This window comes from Pinus tabuliformis, chromosome 9, assembly GCF_031772625.1.
Source record: "Pinus tabuliformis cultivar Carrire ecotype Pingquan chromosome 9, CPIR1, whole genome shotgun sequence".
Classification (NCBI taxonomy): Eukaryota; Viridiplantae; Streptophyta; class Pinopsida; order Pinales; family Pinaceae; genus Pinus; species Pinus tabuliformis.
Genome location: NC_142307.1, coordinates 1,449,441,516 through 1,449,453,065, shown reverse-complemented (window position 1 = coordinate 1,449,453,065; position 11,550 = coordinate 1,449,441,516).

Sequence of the window (11,550 nt, the reverse complement as noted above, 5' to 3'; positions counted from 1 at the left end):
GTTGATCTACAATTGTAATATATAATTCTTGTAATAATAATAACCACCTGGTAACTTGAGCATTTGTGACAGATTTGTTCATTAAATACTTAATAGCCAAGTGGTCAGTATGAACAAAAGTAGGGTAACCAGTAATGTAATGTCGAAATTTATTAATAGCATAAATGACTGCTAAAAATTCCTTTTCAGTAATTGTGTAATTAAGCTCAGCAGGGGTCATATTCTTACTAATGAAATAGATAGCATACGGAAGATGATTTTCTTCTTGTCCCAAGACAGCTCCAATTGCAGTGTTCGAAGCGTCAAAGGATATATGAAAGGGAAGTGCCCAATCAGGTCCCCTTAGAATAGGATTTGTATACAACTGATGCTTAAGTTCATCAAATGCTTTTTGGCAAAGATCAGTCCACTTAAATTCAGCATTTTTCATAAGTAACACAAACAAAGGAGAAACTATTTTAATTTTTTTTTTGATAAATCTTCTGTAATATCCAGCATGTCCTAAAAAACTTCTTACATCAGTTTGTGTTTTAGGGATAGGAAGGGTCTGAATTACCTGTACTTTAGATGGATATACCTGAATCCCTAGGAATGAAATGAAGTGCCCAAGTACAATTCCTTCGTTCATCATCATATGACATTTTTCAGTACTCAAGGAAAGGTGAGCTTGTATACAATGTTTAAGTACTTTCTCAAGGTTTTGTAATGCATCTTCAAAAGTCACACCATAAGGAGTAAAGTCATCCATAAATATCTCCATAGAGTCATTAAGCATATCAGAAAATATTCCTATCATTGCTCTTTGAAACGTTGCTGGAGCATTACATAGTCCAAATGGGAGAACTCTATAAGGAAAAGTTCCCCAAGGACTAGTAAAAGTGGTCTTGCCTTGGTCTTGGGGTGCAATTTTGATTTGGTTATATCCACTAAAACCATCTAAAAAGGAAAAGAATTTCATCGCTGACAAACTGTCTAGAACCTGATCAATGAATGGCAAGGGGAAATGATCTTTTTGAGTGGCTTTGTTTAAGGCTCTATAGTCTACACACACTCTCCATTTCCCATTTTTCTTAGGTACTATCACCAATGGAGAAACACATTGACTGTCAGATATGGGATATATAAACCCTGCATTAAGCAATTCTTGAAGTTCTTCTTTAACAATTTCCCTCAAATTGGGATTCATTCACCATTGGGTTGACAAACTGGCCAACACCCTTCCTTAATATGGATATGATGAGTACATAATTTAGGAGAGATCCCCTTCATATCTGTATAGTCCCATGCGAATGCTTCCTTATTTTCACGAAGTAACTTCATTAGCTATTGTGTTTCAGCATCTGATAAGTTGGGTTTAAGGTTTAATGTTTTGCCAAGTTTGATTTCTACTGTTATGCTTTTAGAGGAGATAGCAGTTGATGTTTGAGGTAAATTTTCAAATTTAAGCTTTTCCTGGGTTACAGGTTCCAAAATTGTAGTCAACTGGTTATATGTTTCAGAAGTGACCGAGGAGGGTTCGGAAATAAAATTACTAATTACTTCATCCTCTGTGGTATCTTTAAGAGTTAAGGCTTGTCCGATAGTCAAAATAGGTTGAGTAGCATTATCATCATAATCCAACCATACAGAATCATCATTATTAATCATAGGTGTGGCATGAGGATAAAGAGTAAGCTGCTTAGTTTCACATCCATTAGAAATTGTCATTGAACCTGATCTATAGCTGATAAAAGCATCTGCTGTAGCCAACCAGGGTCTCCCCAAGATTAGAGGATGTCCCCCCAACTTTGTTTTAGTCTGTAATACAACAAAGTCAGTTGGGTAATTCCAGGATTCAACTGAAATGATCAGATCTTCAATAACTCCTTCTGGTTTGATTGTGGAATGGTCAGCTAACTCTAGGATGGTTGGTGTCTTTTCTAATTACATTCTTTAGCTGTAATAGTTATGAGGTTTCAAGGGTCATAATATTTATAGTAGCACCTAAGTCTACCAGAACTCGTGAAACAATAGTTTTTCCAATCTGTACTGTAACCGTAGGATGGCCAGGATCACCATATTTAATAGGAGGAGTTTTTCCGGACATTAAAGTAGCTAGATCACCCATCACATGAACTGTAAGGGGATCTTTAGCTTTCCTACTAGGTTTCTTAATACAAATATCTCTGACGGTTCTAGCATAAATTGGTACATCTCTGAGTGCTTGTAAAAGTGGGATTTTAACATAAATATTCTGCAATTCCCCTAAAAGATTAAAAGCAGGCGGCTCAGGTCTCTTAGTGAGAGCTAGACGCTCAGGGAATGGTGGCTCTGTTGTTTCAGCACCTTTATTAGAGGGTGGCTTGACTATTTCAGCACCCTTATTAGGTAAATTATTCTTTTCTATCTCTTCTTTGTCAGAGTCAGAAGAGGTAATATCATCAATAATAGGCTCAACTATTCTCCCAGATCATAAATGAATATCATTACACTGCACAGGGTAAACAGGAGATATAGGCTGGTTCTGAATATCGATGACTTGCACAACTTTATTATTATTAGGGTTAGGGTTCGGTTGTACAGGCAGCTGGGGTCTTATTGTCTGATTATTTGGTGGAGCACTTGATGGTAGAGAGAGAGGTTGCTAAAACTGAGGAAATTGATTTGGGAATGGGATTTGTTGAGCTCTCCAGTTTGGGTTCCATTGATTAAAATAAGATTGCTGTGGAGGCCAAGGAGTCCACATTGCAGGGTCTACAAAGGGAGGGTTTGTTTGTTGCATGGGTGGGAAATTCATTTGATTAAAGGGCAAGTATTGCATTTGGTTGAAGGGCGGGTATTTTTCTTGATTAAAAGAAGGATAACTATTCCAATGATTAAATGGCATATTAGAGTTCATACCTTGTCCTTGTGGTTGCCATTACCTCCTCTATGTCAGCAAATAAACTACTTCAGCTTCCTCCTCGGTTGGTTGCAATGCTGCTTTTATTCCTGGTAAAGAAGGGCATTGTTGAGTTTTGTGAACTTTCTCACAAATAGTGTGAATTGGTACCTTGTCCAATGGGCATTCCCTTAGTGGATGTTTTTCTCTGCATTTAGGATAGAAGATGGCCAAAGCAGCTTTTGGCTCTGCTTATTTCTTCTTAACCTGCAAGGTATCAATCTGTGAAGTAAAAGAGCTTAACATTTTAGTTTTGAATTCCTCAAGTAAATTACCTATTTCAGCTCTTGTTGCTCCTCCATTGGCTGAATTTTGGACTTTTGAATATGTACTATCCCTACTTTTTGATCTATTTGCAGCTCCTCTTGAACATCTCTTGCAGAGGTTAACAATTTCATCATACGATTCTTTAGATATGTCCCCTTTACCAAGCATGTTCGGCATGTCTAAACAATCATCCCTCACCCCTTTTAATAATATTGTTTTAAGAATGTCTTTACTTACAACGGGATGATTTGATCTCTGTAGATTGTATTGTAGTCTTTCCACAAAGTCCTCCAAATTTTCGTCCTCCTTCTGGACCATCTTAAATAGTTCCTCCCTTTTTTCTCTCGTTCGGTAGTAGTCTTAATATTTGGTTAATAATTTCTCCTTCATTTGTTCTCATGTTGTGATTACATGACCTCCCAGACTCATAAACCATCTTAGTGCATTTCCTTTTAGTGTTGCTGGAAATAGCTTCAATTTCTGAGCATTAGTAACATAATCATAACTTCTACACAATATATCAAACTCAAAAAGAAACTCATCAGGATCCTCAGAAGATAAACCATGGAAGTTAGGTAAGGCTGAGAGTGGGATATTCTTCATGGGAGTTGCCCCCCAGGAAGATCCCCAATAGGAAATCCCAAGGTAGAGAGAGAATTTTCCCCTCTTCCTTCCTATCTTCCATTATAGAATCCTTCATTATTCTCTTCCATTGGTTGTTCTCCCGCTGCACTTGCTCTGTCTTCAATGTTTTCTATTAGCTCCTCAACGTCCTTAATTGGTTCCTCAATGTCCTCAATTGATTCCTCAATGTCTTCAACTGGTTCCTTGAAATCTTCTGCTGATTTTTCAATTTCTTCTATTGTTTCCTCAACTTTTTCAGGACCCACAACTTCCTCTGTTTCATAGTTTGTTTGGAGGGAGAGCTAAGGCTTGGGCTTCCGAGAGCTTAACCTTTGAGAAGTTTCAGCCTTTGATATAATATCATCAATAAAGGTCTTTCTTCCTCCTCCTTTACCCTTGCCACCTGTATGGTTGTTTTTCTTGCGTCCTCTCATGCACTCTGCATATCTAAAAGAAAAACATTAATTCTTTTTGAAATCTACAATTGCCTTCCCTGGCAACAGCGCCAAAATGTTGGTCACTTTAATTGCTTATTAATCGAAACAACTAATTGCTTCATAAATTCTCAACCCAGGGAAGTCTATTTATTTCAAAGGCAACTACGCACTGTATGTGTTCAATCTCAAAAGCAATAAAAGGTGTAGTAATAAATAAACTAGTCACACCTTTCTCTAAGCAAACTAAAGTTCCACTCTAAGTTACAGCAAAAATAGTCTATTGCAGACAATTACCAAAGAATTCTTGATTTCATTAAAAGAGTAATCTAATGAAAAGGGATCAATCTGCAAAGGAAAGCACTAGCTATGCTGTAACAGACAACAGGACCCTATTCCCAAAGCAGGAATCTTCAGCACCTGTTTCTGATTACCATGCTTGTCAACTCACTCTGTAAACTCAATTGCCAATGGAACACTCACGAGTTAACTGTAGATGAACTAAATAATGTAGCATTCAATTGGAAAATAGAGTTCAGTGATAATGCATAAGCAACATTCAGTAAACAGAACTTTTAACAAGGTATGGATAGGAAACACATTTAACACACCGCCGAAATATAATGAGTGAATCTTGCTATGAAGGTGGGCCTTGTCCTTCTCACAAGATTCCCCAGGAAATGAGAACTAGAAAGAAATGTTAAAAATAGTATTTCATTCATCCATCAAGACGTCATGTTACAAAAAGATTGCAGTTCTTCTCCTTCAGCTAAAAACCTTCCCGCAGTCTGTCGGCCCCTTCTAATGTAGATGTATCCTCTTTTTAAAGAGGAGACATATATTACAATTGATTACATTGTAAGTCGTATCTTTAACCCAATATACCAAAATAGGGAAATCAGTTTTCCCATTAACAAAATGCTATTACAATGGTTATGGTAATGTTGACTTTGGAATGTGGGCAGTTACAGCCAATGTAGTAGCTCCTTTGATGATCTTCTTCTATTGCTGTTGAATCTAGAATGCAAATCCGGTAGCTTTAGTAACGGGATTTGCTCCTTGTTCTAACTGTTACAGTGACAAGACCTGTCATGATAACCCTGCAGTCTTCAGGCTGTTTCAGCAACGTAGACTACAATGATAACTGTTTCAGCAACTCTCCGTTCAATCAATAAATTATGAAAGTAATGTAATTGTATGTAAAATAAATTAAATGTATAGTAATGAGAAGAAATATTGTATACCTTTGGAAAAGTGGGTTAAAGCAATAACAAGGACTTTAAATATAGGTTGAAAAAGGATGACATAATAGCAAAATATATGGTCAAAAAGGGACAATGTGAGGTCCTAACATCCCCCCCAACTGAAAGGGTTGCATGTCCTCATGCAACTTTTACTTTGAATCTGAGTCCGAGTACTGGGAATTTTAGTGCAAATTACTAAGGCAGTAAGTATAGAAGGTTCCATCAGCCAAGTCTCTGAGAGCATGAACATTCTGTAATCTCTGCCATGCTGCTACCTCCTCCTTTTTGGACAACCTAAAGTAAGCCTTATATTCTTGTGCTGGCAGCCATAGAATAGGGAAATGAAAATGATATCCTAACCATTTTTTGGCACATTGTTGAATGCATTTGACATAGTTAGGTAGCTGTGAAATTTTTGTTTCAAGATTAAGAGGGTTAAAGGGATGATATTCCTTCCTCTCCTTAGAGGATTGTTCCCAAAATAGGTTGTTTTCCTGCAAGGCAAGATCTCCCTTGGCTTTGACATAATGTTGGAAGTCTTTTAAAACTGCTGCCTGTAACTGTCTGATATGCTCAGTCATTCCTGGTTCCTTCAAAAACTGACGATATTTAGCAATGAACATGGCAACATTCTGTGGCTTGGATCAAATCCACAGAAGGCGATTATCTTCTTTGTGTCTTGCTGAAAGGAAGGCATTCTGCCACGTGAGCTAATTGGCAAGGAAAGAGACAAAGACTCTAATCCGAATGTCACCAACCAGAGGGTTCAGATTGAGCTTCCTATCCTCAAGTATGGCTTCATTAGGATGAAAGGCCTGTTGTTCCGTAGCAGCTTCATCATTTGCAGCCTCAGCAGGTGGTTCTTAAGTAGTAATTGCTGAATCATCAGCTGGTTCTGTAACAACTACATCATCCTGAGCATCCAAATTTTGTATATCAGCAGATGGTTCTTGTGTGGCAGTGGCTCACTGAGTAGCTAGTTCTTTTGTAACAGCTACGGTTTGTGCAATGTCCTGGTTATCTATGTTTTGTTCATCAGCAGGTGGTTCTTGTGTAGCAACTACTGAATCAATAGCCAGTTCTTGTGGGGTAGCTATGTCTTGGTCATCTATTTTATGTTCATCAGCAGGTGGTTCTTGTGTGGCAACTACTGAATCAGTAGCTGGTTCTTGTGGGGTAGCTACATCTGGGTCATCTATTTTCTGTTCATCAGCAGGTGGTTCTTGTGTGGCAACTGTTGAAGCAGTAGTTGGTTCTTGTGGTGCAGCTACATCTAGGTCGTCTATTTTCTATTCATCAGCAGGTGGTTCTTGTGTGGCAACTGTTGAATTAGTAGCTGGTTCTTGTGGGGCAGCTACATCTAGGTCGTCTGTTTTTTGTTCATCAGCAGGTGGTTCTTGTGTGGCAACTGCTGAAATAGTAGCTGGTTCTTGTGGGGCAGCTACATGTTGTACATCATCTTGGGTATCTAAATTTGATGGATCAGCAGTTGGTTCTTGTGTGGCAGCTGCTGAATCAGTAGCTGGTTCTTGTGTGGCAGCTACATTTTCTGAAAGAAATGATGTCACAAAATCCTAGGCATCTTGCATTTCAGTACCCGAGGGTGAGACAGGTAAAGATTCAGGGCCTTGGGACTGTGGTGGGGTATGGGGTTTTAGGCTAATAGGTGGGGAATTTGGGATGGTGGTAACAGTTGCTGCTTCAATAGATGTCCTCATTCGTCTTCGAGGTAAAAAGGCAGGGAGAGTAGTGGTTTTTCTTTTGTGAGTGGTTTTCTTTAGAGGAGGAGGGTCATCAGGGATGGTAGCTTCTTTGGTTGAGGCCCTTGTTCATCTTTTTGGTAGGGAAGTAGCCTTTTCTTGCCTTTTTCTTTTTAGCTTAGCAATGGGAAGGTTATCATCAGAATCATCACTAGGAATGTGGACAGTGGGACTGGATGATTCTGCTAAATTATGGGATGGAGTTGATGTGGTGGGAGGGTCAATTGGATTAGCTGATGTGGGTGGTGGAATTTCTGGGGGGTCAGAAATGCTCCCTGGTTGCTGTTCGGAAGGATTTTCAACTTGCTGAGGGATTCCAGGAGTTTGTTGAGGAATTTCAGGGGTGGGTTGAGAAACTTCGGGAGTTTCAGCAGCTTCTTGGGGAATTTCAGCTGCTGTTTGAGGAATTTCAGCAGCTTCTTGGGGAATTTTAGCTGCTGTTTGAGGAATTTCAGCAGCTTCTTGGGGTTCTAGGGGTGGGTTGTTAAGCGGGGGAGGATTCTGTTGAGCCAAACCTCTTTGAATTAATAACTGGATAAGACGATGATGGGTGAAGGAAAGGAGTGGGTATTTTACATGCATATAGTAATGTGACATATTCTTTAGATACCCAAGTAGATAATATGGCATATTTAATAATCGACCATGTCTCCAATGATTTAACAAGACAAAATCATGCTAATAGACTACCTGGTAGCGACCTTCACAAGTGAGATAGTGCTTGACAAATTCAACAACCGTCGGCCATGGAAGTGGTAATGAATGAAGTATGACACCCCTGCCTTTAGGCTCAACCCGCTCTCCTGGCAGAAGAAAGTCCTGTTGTGCATTAAGAATGATGTGTTTACGACTAAACCATCGAGTGCCAACAGTTGGTAGGCCTGAAACTTGTGCTATATCATCCTCTGAAACTGGAATTTGAACTCCTTGAATGGTAGAGTAGCCATCCCGTAAATTACGTGCAAATTCAAGGACTTGTTGTGGATCAAATCCCTGGAGCCTCTAAAAATAATCTACCCAACCGGCGCGCTGAAAAATCTGATATACCTCTGGGTGTAATTCTAATAAAGCTATCGAGCCGGGCTCATATCGAATAGCAGGTCCTCCCATAGTTACCAGCTTCAATAAAATGCATAGTGACAAACCGAGTTACCGCACCCGAGACAGAGTAAATTTGCAAATGAGTTCATGGAATAATAAGACAGAGACGGGGTGATGAGACGTAATCGTGGGTAAAAAAATGATGGTGATTGGCGTGTTGTGAAATGATGGCATGATGATTTTGATATTGCCCCCAACTACGACTGGAATAATGAGTTTTAAATGTACGGAGATCGTGGTAATAATGTCATAATCTTCTCATTTGACTATAGTTTAATAATATTTACACATACAAATACATACCTCATGTTTACCTTTGATTGATATTTAGAAAATATATAGTATACATTGCTAATAGATCATCAATGGTTATGGAAAAGGGGTTTTGAAATATGAGGTTAATTGTATGAAAGGTCGATATAATGATAGGAGAAGGGAATGAAAGAACAATGCAATAGATAATTCTCACAACTGAAATTAATGTATAATCATTCCTTGAGAAGAAATGGTGCTTCAGCCACGGGGAAAACGTGTAAAAGTTGGTGTTTCACCAACGGGAAAAGTGGGGGAAAGTTTGGTGTTTCAAGAATGGGAAAATGGATATAAATTGGTGTTTCAACAATGGAGACAATAAAGAAGAATGTTGTTGTAAATGGGAGAAATGGGGAAAATGTTGCTGAAAAATACTTATGATAAGAATGGGAAAGATGTTGTTGAAAAGTAATGGGGGACATAAGGAGGAGAAAAAGGGGAAAATGATTGAAATGGGGGGGAATGAATTTTGAATTGGAGTGAGATGACAATGCTTCACAAAATGAAGCTTAAATCTGCTTGCAGTAAGATTGTTCTATTCAACCGGCCTCCCTACATCTGAGATCTGCAAAATAATCAATTGTAACATGGCAATCCTTAACAGGGATTATTAGTTAAGAAATCTAATCTAATATTAAAAATAATACAATGCATAAATTAAATTCAATGGTTGACTTGTCTCCCAAGGGTTTTGTTGATGGTGTTGGACGGCTATGTGTGATATTCCGTCAATTCCACTTCCTTAAGGTCACCTAGGAGATTGAATCTAATCATAGTAGCCTCTCATCTCATGTTTACCCCGAATGGCACGGTAACATGGGTGGATGTGGGAGGAGAGAATGCGATCTTCTAGAAAAGTGATAATAACCTTCTCATCAACCTGCAAGTCAGAATAACTTCCATCTATGTAGTGAAATAATTAGTGGCCATTAGAATATACTTGTGTTCACCACTTGAATTGTGATGTATTTCTCTAATGAATTCTAATCCCCACTGTTGGAATGGAGCTTGAAATTTTATAGGCTTCAATTATAGATATTTAATTTTCTAATTTCCCATGAACATCTGGCATTCTAGACAAGCCCTGAAAGCAAAAATATTGCCTTTAAAAAGGGAATGCTAATAATATATGACTCTCAAAATCTTGTATGTCATGACCTTCCATGATTGTTGTCCATTGCGTACTCCATGATAAAGTTCTGAAATAATCTCATCCGTTTGTTCTTTAATGACACAAGTTAGTGGGATGTTGACATGTTCTTTCTAGTACAAGCCCACGCCTATAATGGAATACTTAATTGCTTTGAGCTTCAGGGATCTGCATTTGGCCTGGGGTAGATAAGGAGGGCACTGGAAATTTTTCAAGAAAAATATGATGTACTATACCACATAGAACTCTGAAATTTTGAAAGTCTTATATGAAGGGTTTTTGTGGATTCCTTCCTATTGGAATATGAGGTTCTTATGGATTTTCTCTTCCAGGATGAAGATATTATTGTGGATTCTCTTCATTCAAAGAAGGAGGTTCTTATGGGTTCTCCTCTCCACATATGTTGCAAATATCTTCATTAGTGCACATTTAAAGTCCAACATGGTTTGACTCAGTAAGTAGCTTATCCAATTGTTGACCCTTTACAAGTTTTGTAACCTTGATTTCCATATCATATTCCTAGAGCTTTTCTATCCATTTTCCTTGTCTACCATTTCTATTGGGTTGTGTGAGAATTTCTATCACTACTATTAATGGCATGCATGCTATCATTTTAGAATGGAATACACATTACCTAAATGCCTTGAAATCTTTCACAATAGAATATGCCTATTTTTCTAGAATGATATATTTTAGTTCAACATCTCTTAATGTGCAACTAAAAAATGCTGTGGGCTACTCATGCCCTTCTTCTTTCTTTTGCAAAATAACTACAACTATGGTGTGCTCAAAGAAAATAGAGAAAATTTGGTACTCTTTGTAAACTCTGGAATTTCCAGGACCAAACCTTCCATGATGGACTTCTTGATATTCTTGAAGGATGAATGAGCCTCCAGTGTCCATCTCACCTTGTTATTCTTCCTAAGCATGCCTAGAATGAACTTTAGGAGTTCTACAGAGGTTGCAATGAACCTACAAAGAAAGTTGATATTTCCTAAGAATGACAACACCATTTAAAAAACCTTGGGGCACCAAAATCTTGAAGTTTGACAACTTTTACTTGAATTTACAGAAAAATTTGCAATATTATCTCAAAATTTTGCCAGAATTTCCAAAACACCTCTCCTACGTGAGACAATGCTCATAATACATTTTATAAGTTTTCCAATTGACTATATATTTTATAAGTTATGATATCATTTTTCATGGAATTAGTTGATAAGACCATTTTATTCATTTATATTGTTTAATCCGATGTACAAGGAAAATATGCAAACATCATATTCATAGTCTCTTTTGTTCAGAAGGAGTGTTAGGGTACCATGTGAGATATCGTTTTAAAGTTTAGAAATAAATAAATAATATAATCAATTAAAAACTCAGTATCTCTCTTAGGTGCACCATATGGAATGGTAAATGGAAGAGACCGTATGTTAGATGAATAACAATGGAAGATGTTGTGAGAGGTGATATGGTACATCACTCATGAAAATGGAACCCAAGGTACTATAGGAATCTTAATATATGAATATGTGTCTTGATATAAAACAATAGGGGAATTTCTTAGTGAACAACTAATTCTAAATATCATATGCTAAAAGTGAAGCAACATTCCCATGACTCTAATAGTCTCAAGGTGTTTCTCTAGGTCAAACTCTCTCAGAAATATGTTGTCATCGATAAGAGATGACCTAGTAGAAATAATTCAATAGAGACGTTCCATAGTAGCACAAACAAA